The sequence below is a fragment of the Drosophila obscura genome, unplaced genomic scaffold, assembly GCF_018151105.1.
Source record: "Drosophila obscura isolate BZ-5 IFL unplaced genomic scaffold, ASM1815110v1 contig_179, whole genome shotgun sequence".
In the NCBI taxonomy this organism is placed as follows: Eukaryota; Metazoa; Arthropoda; class Insecta; order Diptera; family Drosophilidae; genus Drosophila; species Drosophila obscura.
The window spans coordinates 1,648,356-1,660,908 of NW_024542766.1; the positions used below are offsets into that span (position 1 = coordinate 1,648,356).

The 12,553-nt window shown below is 45.3% G+C and overlaps 1 protein-coding gene across 1 annotated transcript in view; it reads right to left on the reverse strand.

Annotated features, from left to right (window-relative positions):
• Nucleotides 1–1,155: 1,155 nt before the first annotated feature.
• LOC111075331 (potassium voltage-gated channel protein Shaw) overlaps nt 1,156–12,553 on the reverse strand; it is a 114,018-nt gene continuing 102,620 nt past the window's right edge. Inside the window, exon 11 of the transcript XR_005967582.1 lies at nt 1,156–1,195. The gene's annotated coding sequence lies outside the window, so the exon portion shown is untranslated. The remainder of the gene's footprint in view (nt 1,196–12,553) is intronic.

Sequence of the window (12,553 nt, forward strand, 5' to 3'; positions counted from 1 at the left end):
AATTTCAATGCCTTTTTGTGCTCAGTTTCGATTTGATGCTCAAATTGGAAACGGTGCTATGTGAGCTAGATGAAGCATAAACTGGATACAGTAGGAGACGGAACAAGGAGCGAGGAGCGAGGGAAGGTACAAAGTAGAAGTAAAATCCAAACACATGGCCAAGTGAGACAGAAAGCCGCCTTGGGCACACACCTACACAGATACTTCCACAGATAAAAAGAGAATAAGGGAGAGGGAGAGGGAGAAGGGACACCATCCATACACTGATGGCTAAGGACTAAGGACTGAGGACACAGCAGTCAGTCAAGTGTAAGAACAAAGTACTCGAGGGCTTCAAAGTGGGCCAAAATGATTCTGGCACCTGGGCACCGGTTTTGGGCTCCCAAAATATGGAATGGGCTGCGATGGGTTCTTGGATCTTGGGTTTAGGGTTTAGGGCCATCCCCCGCACTCCCCCGCACTGCCAGTATATTGACACACATAAAGTAGCTTAGTGATTGACAAATAACAAATAGACACGTAACTAAGCTAAGCCCTGGCTGGGGATGCGCCTAGTCTGGGGGGTGCGGCCGGGTCGCTGGCTGACAGAGCAGGAAACATTGATTTGATTAACTTTTGACAATGGGCCCCAGATCCCAGTGGGCGGTATGCAGCAGGGCAGGCGGACGAACCATGCGGGGGTGGGGGGTGTGTATGTTTGCTAACCAAAAACGGTTTTCAGTCTGAGATCAAACATTCATGTGATGGATAATGGGTTAAGACCGTCGACAATCACGACTCTGGCGATGGAACGGAAGAACGGAAGATTTATGGGAATTTTACCGCAGCTTTGCCGATAATTTTTGATGAATTTTGTAAAACATTTTGTGGATGTACTGAAGTTTGATCTTTCATTCGATTTTTCTATTTATTTTAAGAATTTTCATTGGGTGAGTTTTATTTTATTCTGTTGGAAGGTTTCTTTTGGGAGATTTCAACTCATTTATTTTTCTTTATTTATTTTCTCAAGAGATTGCTGAGAAGAAAGATGCTCGAAATGTTTAATTGTTAAAATTCGGCATTAAATGTATGATTTATAATCATAGATTTTAGATAATAAATACTATATCACAATGGTAAGTACTTACCTTCTACATGCTAGTTTTTACTCCGACTTCTTCCAGTCATTTAATATTGTTAATATCCTTTGGGGTTCCTGTTGGTTGGGAAGATGTATCTTTTTAGAACAATTTGTAGATGAAATTTATGGGCTAAATCGTTCACTTAATAATCATCTCATGGTAGATCCAAAAGAGCTTAAAGAATTTCCTTACTCCCAAAAAGTTATCAAATTGCAAAATATAAATTCAAATAATAATCCCCGAATTATGTATAGGGTATAGGGTAAGCTGGGTTTTCCCTCTTTTTAAGTTTCCCATCCAGCACATGGGAAAAACTTTTTGTTGCTTGTAAAAATTTGGAATCTTTGTTATTGTTTCTTGTTTTTGTTTTTGTTGTTACTTTCCTGTGTGTGTGTATTTCTGTTTGTATTTGTATTTGTGTTTGTCTTTCTTTCGAGGCATCCGAGAGAATCCGAATCCGAATCCGAATCCGAGAATCCCTGCGGCATAGTCGAGGATGTGTCTGGATATTTGTGTTCTGTGTGGGTCTCAATCAGATTGCAGAGTCCATGTGTGTGTGCGTGCGTGATTGTGTGTGTGGTGTGTGTGTGTATGTTTACATTGGCATTGGCCACTTGGGGTATAAATATAATTAAAAGCGGGATTTCAGCTTGGATTTTCTTTTGCAGAGACTTCGTTTCGTTCGTTTCTCGGAAGGGTTAAAGCTGATTGCCACGAAACGTGGCACGAGGCACGATGCTAGAGCAAATACTGGAGCTCGTCTGTGTGTGTGTGTGTGTGGGGCATGCGATAGAGCCAAGGATAAGGATAAGCATCTTTTGTGTGTGGCATGTCTGCCTTTTTCGCATGGATCTGCTCTGAATGCTTGCCGCAGTAATAAAGTGGCAGCAACAGAGTTCGGCACGAGAGCTGTTCTGCTGCTGCAAAAGTTTCTGCCTCCAGTAAGGGCTTCAAGAGATGAAGGAGTTGAAGGGGCATTAGCGATGCTACAAGCAAAATAAAAGCCAGAACTAAGACCTCATCAACACACAAAAACACACTCCACTAATGAATGACGGGGGAAACTTTAAGGCAAAGCCAAACCCCTGAGGTTCTCGAATCAAAATTCATGATTGCCCTGCCACGAAAATCCTTGACAGAGAGAGAAAAGTCTCCCAATCGCAGTGCCAGTCGCAGTTTTCCTATCCCCCGTTCAGGGTCTTCGCTCATCAACGCTTTCACTTAACCAAATGACAGGGCGACAGCGAGCGATGCAGATCAAAGGAGGAGGAGGAGGAGCAGGAGGGACCTGCATTGTCCACAAGTAGAACACAGAAGCGGACAACCAGCGGACAGACTAAGTCTCTGTGTGTGTGTGTGCTAATCTGGAGCGACGCTGCTTCCGTAGAAATGTCAGACATAAATCATTGAAACGAACATTGAACATTTTTGTGTGGGTCTCTCGGCCACTGCTCCTGGCGGAAGAAATCCACCGAAAATCACAGAGAGAGAGAGAGAGACCGGAGAACAGAGACCGAAGAACGAAGACTGAAAATAGAAATTGAAATTCAAAGAGCATTCCACATTCCACATATTTAATGCCTGGCACACGCCATTCAAATGTGGCATAGAACACGGACCCAGGCCAGGCCAGGGCAGGCCTTTAGGCCACATCCCGTCCCGAAAACGAGCAACTAACAATTTATGCGCTCAATGTGCGTTATTTATGATGCCAACAACATTTTGAGGACGAGCAGCGAGACAAAGACGCAGACAGAGAGAGCGGGAACGAAAAACGAGAGGCAAAAATGGCACAAAACTTGCTATAAAACAAATTAATCTGCCACACAACACTTGTCAAATGGGCGTGGCTCAGCCCCTGCTGTCCCTAGATTTGGTGTCTCAATGGAGGAGCAGGAGCAGCGCAGCCCCCCAGTCATCATCAGCGGCATCATCATCAGGAGCATCTGGCAGGGGCATTGTCGTCGTCCCCTGCTCCTTCCTTCCTTCCTTCCTTTCTTCCTTCGTTCCATCTTTTGTTCAGTTTGCTGCTGCTGCTGCTGCTGCTGTTCCTTTCTGCTGCGATTCTTCTCCTGGTGCTCCTGCTGCTAATACCCGGTACCCGCGTGAAGAATAAGGATATTTTGGGTTCTATCTTTGGTATGTAACATGGGGACATGTTCTTTGGCTTTTCCCCTCCCAGTCCAGGGCATCTTGACAGTCTGTTTGTCTCTTGCAACATTGCCTTCTTGTTTTTTTTGTAGGTTTTTGCCTCAGTGTCAATGCGACTATTGTTTCGCTTGTTTCGTGACTGCTCGTGATTTTCCTTGGGCTTTCCTTTGGCGTTTTCCTTCGCTGCTGCTTTCCCTCAACTCTTCACACCAAATGTGTTTACTTCTGCGCCATTTATCTTGCTTTGGCGCCTTCTTGCGCCTTAAACTGAAAGGCAGGGAGCGAGAAAGAGAGAGAGAGAGCGAGGGCTATCCTCTTTTCTTGCCCCTCGTTTCCGTTTCCGTTTTCTATTCTGTTTCTTCTATTCTCCTCTGATGTTGGTTTGGCTTTGGTTTTTTTTTGTTTTTTTGTTTTTTTTTTTCAATGCGAAAAGTCAGCAGCGAAATTCTAAAAATGCCGCCATCTCCCCCTATCTCTGTCACTATCTCTCTCTCTCTCTCTGAAGAGTATATCCCTCTCTTTTCTGGGTAACAATTTAATTTTCTCCGCTCCCGAGTGTTGCATCTAATGGCAGGCAAGTGCTGCTCTTTGGGGGGCGAGGAGGGATTATAATTTTGGGGGCCATGCGAACGAATTTAATATGCAAACGAGCTGGGATTTCTCCTGATTACTGGAGCGGATGCAGCAGTACAGCAGCACAGCAAGAGGCACGGGGTGTGGCTGGGTGATGTACCCAATTGCGTGGCCTACTTTTTGGCTAGAAAAATGCTTATGCAATGCCAGAGCCGCGCTCTATCCCGCTCTTACTCCACAATCGCACAACTTCTGGCCAACTCATCCAAAAGGGATTCCGCGCGCAGTGTTATCTCTCAGTTAATTCCTTCAACACACAGTTTGATGAGCACTTAAAGGCTCTTGGCCAGTGGTTTATGGCCGCACACTAAACCACCAGTTAGACATACAAGCAATAAAATTACCCACCCACACACATCACAGCAGCGAACAAAGCGAACCTGCGGGTGTCAAAGGGTGGGGAGGCGGCAAATGGAAGCCACAACATTGACATTGTGTTGCACATAAAACGCAGCATCTATGCTGCAGATTGAAATGCATTTTGTGGCATGGCAGACCAGACCAGACCAGACCAGACCTAAGCAGGCAATCGCTTTTTCGATTCTCATTTCTCATTCTGTCATTAATCAGAACAGAATCGAGAGAACAATTTGTTCGCCAATCAACAGAGAGACACACAACACACACACACACATCCATTCCGCAGCACTCTGCCGCAGTCGGCAGGACCTCCCGCAATTCCGATGCCATTTTGGCCGCAGTCAGGCGGCTCCTCTTCCTGGCTTTGGGGCTACTGCCACTGACAGTGATGCACTGTCCTCCCTCCTATATGGGGAGAGGACTGTCCGTAATGACAGGCAGGCAGGCAGGCAGGCAACATTCATATTTATTAAGTCCCTGACCTGCAGCGCTTTTGGGCAGTGCTCGCCAGCCATGAGCGCCAGGAGCGCCAGAAGCTGAAGCTGGAGCGTATGAACCAAGTCGACAGCTCGGAACTCGGAAGGCCTTGCTGACAAATCTCACTTCAATCAAGTGGGCGGAGCGTGGTGGCAGTGGCCATAGGGTAGAGGCTGGGTGGGGTATCAATCAATAGCCATTGATTCGAACCAGTAGGCGGGGCGTGGTCTCGTTGGCGCCAATTAAGTGCCCATAAAAAACGAGCTCAAGCACTGCCGCTGCCACTGCCACTGCCGCTACCTCTGCCAGTTTGCTGCTGCTGCTTCTGCCTGTTCCCCCCGATTGTCTCAAACACCAGGAGGCACCTTCATCCTCCCTCCTTCAATGGTGGCTGTACTGTGTGTGAGTGTATCTGTGTCTGTATTTGGGCCTGGCAGGCGGTTTCCAAGTGGCCGTTAAGGGAATACAAGTTACACAGATTAAAAGGGAGACCATTCCAAGGCCCCGAATCTCTTGCGGGAGACTTCATTTCCAAATTAATTTTATTGCATTTAAACAGAAAAAGAAAAGAAATGAAAATGGAAAGAAATCAAAGCGGAAACAGACATTAGAGGATCTTTAGCTGAGTCTTTGCTTATTATCAATGATCCAGCAATGTCCTTTTCCGGAACATCCCTTTCAGATCGACTCTGCCACACTCACACACTTACACACACACACATGTATCCCCACTGGTCGCAGTCTCTGGCGCAAAATGCTTGCCCCAAGGAGCCTGCCAGCCAGCCAGCCATCCATCCACTCTCTCAAGTACTTCACAAGGCCCCCCAGTCATAAGGAGGATGGATGTACAGCAGCAAACAGGCCAAGAGGGGCGGGGAGGGGAGTGCGAAACAAGTGTGTCAACCGACAGTCAACATCAGGCTCATGTTGTCTAGTGTTGCATACTTTTCGGCGCCTCAAATGTTTACTTGGTTTCGGGTACGGGGCATGCCACAGCCACAGCAGCACCAGCAGCAGTAGCAGTAGCATAACTGTTGCACACGCTCTCTTTCCCCTTCTCTTCCTCTCTCTACCCTTCTGTATATTGGGTAAAAACGCAAATGTAATTAGCAAATGGAAGGGAAATACAGCGCCGAAATATACTGCCCCACGAAAGTAAAAAAGTTGCCTCGTTAGCCATGCGCATATGCAATGAAGCCGCAGCCGTACGAAAAAAAAGTGCCCGCCATGCAATGAAAAATATTCAGCGCTTAATGTAGGCTAATAAAACTCAAAGAAGAACCAGCTGGCAGGACAATTTAACAACACACTAGCACATTAACCAACACTGCCAGCACAGTAATCAGTGTAAAACAATCCCCCTGGCTGGGATTTCCTCAATTATATCCATGATTATAATGAAAATAGGCGACTGACTTGCCAACGCCCAGAGTAAATATAAATGCAGATTAAAGCCAAGTGAATAATGCGAATGAGATTCCCTGTTATTTGCGCCCCTGGGCCATTTGCAATTTTAGCCTTCCCTTTTTGTGGGCGAACACCCTGCACATACTGTTACCCTTCCTTCCACATTTTCTATTTATTTTTAGACTTTCTTAAGCCTGCCCTTAGGGTCCAGCCTACCATTGATTTTTGTGTATAGCGCTAGCCACCGATGGCACATTGACCTTTTCCTGGGTTGGTAGAGATAGCGAGAGCTCTCAACCATTTTATTCTGGGGAAACAGCTGCCCTTTGGGCCGGACGGCCAGGTAAAGACGTAATTCGCAAATTGACTGACAATCATTGGACGTTACGAACCGTATAACACCTACTCTCTTCAGGCAGTTTGCATTTTGATTGGGATAGAAAGGCACAGAACCGACACGCAGAGGGAGACAGAAACGGAGCAAGGAGCTCCAAGCTCCTTGGATTTCCTAAGCAGATTTGACAGTTTGTTCGAGTTGTGCTCCCCCCTTAGTGAAGGGTAATTCTAGTTCTGACTTTTTATGTCTGCTTTTATCATATTTCCTACCGCCCTCGCTTGCAATTGTCTCTCATCTGCTGCGTTCTCATCTGCTTCTCATTTGGCATTGCACAGTTTATGACTGACTCTAAAAAGAACGGGGGACGAACCCGCTTATTACTTTAAGTAGCTTCTAAGGAGACAACGGACACGGGACACTGGCGGAACGGAAGACAAAGAAGCTGCCGCTGCTGCTGGGGCAAGAACTGGCAGCCTTTAAAGTCGCCACAAAGGCGGCCAGCGAAACGTTAAGGAGAAACTCAATCGAGGGTGCGGAAGGATGGCAGGAAAAAACATGCACAACATTTTTTATAGCAGAGAGTACAGTCCTGGCCACCAACAGAGAGTCTCTCTACAGTGTTTCTCTCGCTCTCTCTCTCTCTCAATTTATTAACTTCTCTCTGGCTCTGTTACCCGGTAATTTTGGTGCAGGCACCGCTGGGTGGCATCATCGCCGCTGTTCTGTTTATCATTGGAAAGGGGAAACCAGGTCGACTCCCCCAACTGGCGCGTGGCTTGGCGGCTTCTGTGCACCGTGTGCCTGGACAGGGACTCAGGTGCAGCATTTGACAGACATCGAACCTTCGGAGAGCTCAAACTCTGCCCCATTTGGGGCCTCTCTTAGCTAGAAATGCAATTGAATTTAACAGTATTTTGCGCTTAACATTTACACTGCCGCTGTTAGCTAACATTAGTGAAGACAGGAACCCATTGGGATAGCAGAAATCGCATGGGAGATGGGTGATGGGAGATTCTTGGTTTAACAGATGAAAATAATAAAAATAAAGTGAGAGGACTTTCCCTTTGGTAATCCATAATCCATATTTTGAAAGAATTATTATACTTTCATTATAATCTAGAATTATTTCTATATTAAATCTACTATTCTTCGAAATTAGAACCTAAAAACTCTCTTCCTTTTAGGGAAAAGTCCCCCATGGATTCATCTAATAAATGCCTCACAGTTTAGCACAAACCTACCACTCATGGATATGGGGCAGGGGAGGACCCTCATCAGAGTGTAACCTCATTTTCCACATGACTAAAGCAGGCAACAATTTGAGCAGCCAGCACCCATACAGGGGAACAGTCGGGGGGATGGAGATGGGACTGGGGGCTGGGCATGCCGGGTAGGAGTTGCAAAATATTCTAAAAAGTCAGCACCAAAAATGTAATTTCCTTCAACATAATAATTATAAATATTATTCCAATTTCTCAACGCCTCCTACCCCCCCCCATGATCCTCTTCCTTCTGCTGTTGACTCCTGCTCTTTGGGGGAAAAGTTATCCACTCATCTCGCATGTCTAACGAGCATAAACGAGCCACCAACTCACGCAGCAAGGCCAAGAAAAATGGCTAATGCGTGTGTGTGGGTGTGTGTGTGTGCAGAGAGGGTGAAAGGGAGGTGGGGGTTAAGGGTTCAACCCATCATCAGACCAGCTGTTGCTCTCTTCTCGAAATCTGGGGAGTCATCCGTGGGATGCGTTGCCGTTGGTGTTGCCATCTTGTGGTTTATATTTTTACGGTATTTTAATTTAATGCCTGTTGACATTTGGTTACACGCTTTCGTGGCTGCTGCTTCTTGCCTCCACTGACAACAATGTCCTGCTGCTGCTGATGGTGCTGCTCCTTCTCCTTCTCCTACAGGTTTCCCCCTTGCCAAATTACGCAACTTCCAGGCAGTTGTTGCGCCAAATTTACTTGGAGATAAATTGTTTGGTTTTCATACCCCCCATACCCCCCATACCCTCACAGCCCCACAGCAAGATAAACCAGAATTCATGACTAGCTAAGGGGACACTTGTGGTTGAGTGGGTTCCACGGTGTTTCCCTTGATGAGGTTTTTCGTATGCATGACGACGACGACTGTAAATTGAGTTGCGGCTCTCGCTCATTAGAGAAACTTCCTGGACAGTGAGACAGAGACACAGAGACACAGAGACACAGAGACACAGAGAGAGAGAGCCAGGGAGAGATATGTTGGCCAAATAAATGACAAAACGTTTGACAAGACCAATTAGCGTGGGGGAACCTGGAAAAATAATTTGTTTAGCTATGCCATGGAAAAACAGAGAGCTAGAGAGAGAAAGAACGGCAGAGAGCTATGAGCAAACACATTTCTTGGATGGTTCCCTCAGCTTAAAGATGGACAGAATTTTTGTGGTTCCAGTGAGGTTTCTCTTTAAGCGCACATCTCTCTCTCTCTCTTAGCCAGCAGTTTTCTTCCCATCAATGTGTTCAAATATTTGACAAATTCATGAACAAAAATCAACAACAAAGAAGAACAGTTTATATTTAACCCAACAAGAAAAAACCAATCAGATGCAATTTCCTTTCACATTTTCTCACCTTTCATCTCTCGATAACCAGACAATTTCATCTTTTATTTTGGTACAAAATAAAACACCCCCTGCAACCAAAAAAAAACTCTGCAACAAGATGCAACGATGTGAAGCAAACTCAATTTGCATTTTGTGTGCTGCACAGAGAAATAAATATAAGTTTTATCTATCGAAAATGGCACATGTCATGCAGACAGAGAAAAGCCAAAAGGCGATCGAGGGATGCGGCTGATGATTGGGTGGGGAAAATTGCATTTTCCGGCACAGGTTTCTGGGGAGGGTGGAAGGAAAGCAAAAGCAAAAGCCAAAGGGGCAAAGGGCCCAAAATTGTCGTAATTAATCACTTTAGGGGCACACAGCTTTGCTTTGGGGCAGCTCCTTGGACAGTGTTCCTACGTTGTGGACAGCCTGCTGGCCATAAAAATCATAAGCCAGGTTAAGGCGAAGCTCTGTTGCACATGAAAGTTAACGTTTATAAGCCATTTAATTGATTTATATGCGTTTTAATGAAGCTGTAAACAGAATGAAGATGCCACACGGGCGCCATGCGGTATGCGGCATGTGGCAAGCAAGCAGCTTAGTCACGTTCAACCTCTGCGCTTAGCTCTCTCTCTCTCTCTCTCTCTCTCTGTTTTCTGTGTTCTCTGTGTGTGTGGTGTGGTGTGTGTGCATTAATTGAGCGTAATTAATATCAAAATGATTGCCCAAGGGACACAATTCTCACCTCATGAAACTAACGAAACAATTTTCCACTGGATAATTGCATTACAGTGCATTTTAATTAATATTTCCCCTCGGCCCCAGCCAAAGAGCGCAAACTACAGAGCAACAAATTAGCCACCGACAACCAATGGAAAACCAACAGAAAATTATGTTGATTAGTTTGCCATTTTCCGGGAATATTTCATGCATTTTCCACTGGGTGGAAGGGGTGCAACAGCAGTGCAGCGCCATGATTATGTTTTCCATTTACCTCATTAGCATTTGGATCACAGGCAGCCAGATAGAATGAGGGAAAGAGAGAGACAGAGATGGCTGGGAGGAAAATGCAAACAATATCGGATGAGCAAGTAGGATTAAATTGATTCTGATGGCACGGGGGGAGGAGGATTACAGTAATGCACAAGTCAAAACATGATGGAAAAGGTGGATTACAGGAATACGTAAATATTGCCTTGCCATAAGTCGCATTTTAATTGAATTTGTGGCATCATGCCATCATGTATTTCCGCTCATATTTCCTCGAAAATTGTGGCAAGACAAACGACAACATCATCAGAAATTTCCAAATCGATTTCCACAGAATATATTTCGGAAATATTCCATCATCAAAGAAATGTTGTTGTATCATTTCAGGCCCTGCCCTCCAGCCCGTAGAAAAAACCACAACCATATGACAACATTTGAGCCCACAGCATTTACATATCAATATGGCAAGACACCGCCCACACCTTACTCCTGCACTCCCACACAATCTATCCCATCGCATCTACACGAAAACAAGATAAGCCAAAAAGCGCCAAAAAGTATGCAACTAACAAACATCAACACACACACACACACACATACAACAGACAGAGGCAGAGACAGAGTCAGACTTACACACAGCGGGAGAGCGAGAGAGACAGATACAATAACCCAGACGACAACAACAAGAATAAAATAATGGAAAATAACTAAGAAATTTTATTTATACAGTTGCCAGGTTTTTGGGTGTAAAAAGAGCAAACAACAGAAGAAAACAGCAGGGAAAACAAGAGAAGAGAAAACTAGCCATGGGAGAGCCAACGATTAAGATACCCTACAGATCAATGAAGGAAGGCTGACGAGAGATCCCAAAGTAGAGTTAAAGAAAGAATTTAATTACAAATGCAGCGCCGAGATCACAGGGCGAAGTTTATGCGACTAAATCCGACATTCTCCAGTATTCTCACTTCATTTAGTCGAAGGCTCCGCCTTGTCTCTGTTACAAACATCTAATCAAAGTGGCGATACCCTCTAATAGAGTATATATCTGGTGCAAGGGCCGCAAGCAAGGACGATGATGCCAAAGAAATGCAAACAACAAACAAAACTAAAAGCGCATTCCGAAAATCGAAAAGACCCAAAAGAGCCACAAAATATGCAACCGCAACACAAACCCCAAACTCAAAAGCCACGCCCCTGCCTCCCACTCCCACACACATACGTGTGTGTGTGTGTGTATCTACATATGTGGCTGGGGCACGCAGTGGCAGTGCCACACACGAGATAAATGCATGGAACGCGCACAATTAAATATTCAGAGCGAATATTTTTTTCTTTTTTTTTTTTTGGTGTTTTCGGTTTACTGTTGATGCCACTGCCACAGCCGTTTTCCATTGCTGTTGCTGTTGGCACTGCCACACGGCCATTGCCGTTGAGTACCAACGAAAAACCAACGAACCGAAAATGCAAAAAAAAAGAACTGCTGAAATGTAAAATGCCAAAGTAAAAAGTTTCATTCCGGGGGAAAATGTTGGTTAAACACGTAGCCCCAGCAGGAGAGATACGCTCTAACAGCAGATGGAGTTGCAGTTGCAAACTCATTTTATTGAGATAACAAAGAGACGCACAGGACATGGACATGGACATGGCCGGAAAAATATGCATTTGAGGCGAAGCTTTCAGCAAAAAAGTTTTCTCGAGCGGTGCAGATCCCATCGGAAAGAATTCGTAAATAAGAGAAAACATTTTTAAATATAAAGATAAAGAGATATGCTCACATTAAGAGGATTATCAACGCAAGAACTGTTTCATAGTGTTCGCAATTTTCTTTAAAAAATAAAAGAGATGCCAGTGCATGCGTCAGGATATCCGCAGGTACCCGTCAAAAATTGCAATAAACTGAAAATACACTCTCCTTGGATGGGCGACTCAAAGGCGGCGGCCGTGCCGTTTGCGGCGGCTTGCGGTGAATGTGAAAAGAGTTGGAAAAGCGGAAAAGCGCAGAGGCATAGCTAGCGGCTGTCAGCGTTCTCAACTGTTTCCCTCATAGGTATTTTCATATGACTGTGTGTCTGTGTGTGTGTCTGTCTGTATGTGTGTGTGTGTGGGGAGGCTTACCTCCCGAGGCTACTGACAGAGTAAAAGCCTCTCAAATGTCGATGATTCCGATGCCGATGCCGATGCCAATGCCAATGATGATGATGGCAATGACAACGTTGGCGTTGTGGATGCGGTTTCCGTTTCCCGTCTGCGGTCCAAGGACTGGTCATTGACTACTCTTTATATCCCCAACACTTCCTTTCCCCTCACCCGCCTCCCTTCTCCCTTCTGCCTGCTCCCACAGTGCACTGCTAAGCACTGCTGGCACCATTTTGTGCTGCTCTTATCAGCTGTTAACACATACCATTTGCTGTGTTGCCATTTCCAAACGGATTGTGTATCCCATTTTCTATGTTAAAGTTTTCCCATTTAAATGCGACAACTTCCGGGCCCTTGCA